Genomic DNA, 3,237 nt, shown 5'->3' on the forward strand with positions numbered 1-3,237 from the left:
CTTACTTTCTGCTGGTCTCCTGGCTGCTTTTTGGAGGATTTTCACTGTCTGCATTACCTCTGGCGAGGTCTGCTAAGCCTCCAAGACAGCCTGTGAAGGGTCTCTCAGACTAGCTTCTCCTCTGTACTCTGCCCTGCCCTGCAAATGGGCTGATCTTCATAACTACTCCTCTGCCTAAAATCTGCAGAACTTCTGCAAAATTTTCTCTGGACTCTCCTGCTCCCTGCGTTTGGTTAGTGGAATTCTTTTTGTTGTCATCCACCTGGGTTCTTTCATGCAGACTTTTGAATTTCCTCTTTTATTCTGGATTTTGATGGATTTCAATACTCCACCTAAAATAAAGGTTGTTTATATTGTTTGTTGAATGCTTGTTGAAACCTATTGAACGTATTATTGTGCTTTAAACCACTACCCTGCATCCAACTGGTAAAAATTCCCCTTATATGAAAGAAATCTTGATTTACCAAACATGGAAATAAAAACTTTTACTAATAGCATTAAAAATACTCTTGATAAAGCGATATGGGCAATATTATACAAGATGCCAAGATAATTGTGAGGTGAAAATGGGATACCGTGGCAACCCTAGTTCAGTTTTTGATGTATATAGATGTATTGTATTGGGGTCAAGCATTGCGAAAGTACAGCGTCAATATCAATACAAATTTAAATCCACACAGAAGTAACCTATAAACTCATAAAATCTGCAAAGCTACCAGTAAATGCTGCTGTTGGACGGTAGTAGAAAGGATTTGCACAAAATGTAAATGCTTTACTAGTTTGTTTCAAGATAAAATTATTAGAATAAAACTATGACTCACACTGATTTGTTGATTCAGTGTTCATCTTCGAGCCAGTTTTAGATGTGTATCGTGATGGCCGTTGGAATGTGCGGGGAAAGCTCAGCAGTAAAACCAGTCCACCAGGCCTGCGTCTGGCCCCGACTATGCATGCGCTGATAAATATAGTTGCCGCTGAGGCAGTCTAAATACAAGGCTCTTATTTGCTGTAATAGATGGGTGTCGCTAACCTATGGTGCAATCACGCTAGATTCCACTGAAATATTTCTGCACAGTGGCAAACAAACAAAGGGAAAAACAAAAGCATGGAGCAGGCAATGTTAATCATGAGGCATGGCTAGGCGTCTGCGGCCATGGCAGCGGAGATGGTGTGCGTGTGTGTTTGTGTGCTGCAACAACTGTAACAACCACTACTGACCCTTATGGACCAAAGGACCTTTCACGATAGGGCAAAAAAACCCAAAGGCTTTGTGGGTGTGTGAGTGTGTTCAGTTACTTTATAGTGTGCTAGAGCATGAATGTGTGTACGTGCAGAATGAATAGGGTGATATTTATGACCAGGCATTATCCTGAGGACACTAGGTTGAGTCCAAAGGTTGCTTTGCTGTCTGTCTCTCCCGGTTTCTGGGAGCATCATTAACCAACATTTAACTGCTGGCTTATGAGTACAATTTAACGACCTGGGCTGTCCTCTTGGGTGTAAGTCACACAACACACCCATCCACTACCGTTGCTTCCCTCCAATATCCGGACTGTTAAACCACTATTTATCAACCAATGAAATGGTAATAATCCTCAGATATAAGTGTACTTGGTCACCCTTGTCAAATAAAACTCATGTCTCACATGAATCCTTGAACCTTAGTAAAATCAGGAACATGCATATGGAGGCTTCTTTTCCCTGATACACACACACACACATACACACACACACACACAAAGTGATCAGCTGCCACAGCCTGTGCTGATTTGCGGGGCAGCTGTTGTAATAGAGCGGGTTGATGTGAAACAGTTTACACACACAATTACTATTAATACCAAAGACACATGCGCCTCTGCTTGCATTGTGCCATCTTTTGGATCTGAAGCGTGACTGATTAGGCCGCTCTGTGTATGCATGAGTGTTTGTGTGCGTGTGAGTACGTGTGCAAGTACATTGGAGAGCGAAAGACGGCGCTAAGAGGCAGGAGGCAGTGTAGCGTGAGGGGCACACCTGTTAGGGACACACAGGAGTAAGCATAGACATGAACAAGCGCTAGCACCAACAGTCTCACTAGCAAGCATTTAGTGACCCTCCAAGATGAGCGTGAGGTAATGACAGGGAGAAGTAAAGGTTTGGTCTTGCTTTGGTTTAGTCTCTGTGTGGAAACAAAATAAATAAATGTCAATGTTCTATAGAGGCATAGCAATATTAAGTCCTGCTCACACTGGAGGGGAAAACAATTCACAGCTCTCTGGTTGTTTTCAACTGCGTGAAGGTGCCTCTTGTTAACGCTGTCTCTTATCTGAAAACGGAAAAATATGTAAAAGGTGCAGTTTGGTGGGATGCACTATCATCAAGTTAAAGAACACGGATGAAAATGGATACATATTTCTTCTAAATAAGCCATATTTGTTCAGTTATTTTCTAATTGTAATTGAACTTTAACACTTAATATAGTAACTGAGAGTTATCCAGTCTGAATCCTGCTTCCGGGCCCAAACTACTCTGCGTTTAATAAGGCTGTTGTGTTTTTAACATGTTTTAATGTTTTATATCTTGTTCTATTTAATCTCAACAAGCCCTTAAAAACAGTCAGTGATCACTGTCGGCCGCTCTTGGTTTTTATTACCACTAATCATTTTTAAAGCTCAGTTTTCAAAACCTTAGATGTAACTACAGCCCAGTCCATGCAGCAGTATATTAATGACTAACCTCGTATTGTGGATGGATTATCTCAGTTGTTCTCCTGACTGAAGTTTGGTCCGTTTACAGCATCCTGCCATGCAATTGCATTTGTCCCTAATCATCGGGAACCCTCGCGTTAACTGTTATCAAGTGGAAAAAAGTTAGCGTTCATCCTCCAGCTTCACTGCTTTTATGTTATGCTAACATAGCTGTGTAGCTAGCGATCACGTAGCACATCATTATATACCAGCTAGCCCAACTTCAGTAACCCTGCAAACGTCACTGCTGTTTAGTTTCCTGTCTTCATTTATGTTGGAAGTGATAGCAGAGCTGTACGTCTTAATTTGTTTCTGAAATCTCTCAGTCAGAGCATGGTATATCATGTTTAGATGGAAACTAGCGAGCTAACTTCCTGCTAACTTAATAAATTCTGTTTTCATGGATGTCTGGATGTTAAACTTAATGGTTACACCTGGTAGAGCAGCAACGCTGATCATTTTATTAAAGATGAAAGAATTTAGACATTTTTTAACTCTCAGTGATGCCGCA

Source organism: Pundamilia nyererei, unplaced genomic scaffold, assembly GCF_000239375.1.
Source record: "Pundamilia nyererei isolate P.nyererei 1_Seehausen unplaced genomic scaffold, PunNye1.0 scaffold00176, whole genome shotgun sequence".
NCBI lineage: Eukaryota > Metazoa > Chordata > Actinopteri > Cichliformes > Cichlidae > Pundamilia > Pundamilia nyererei.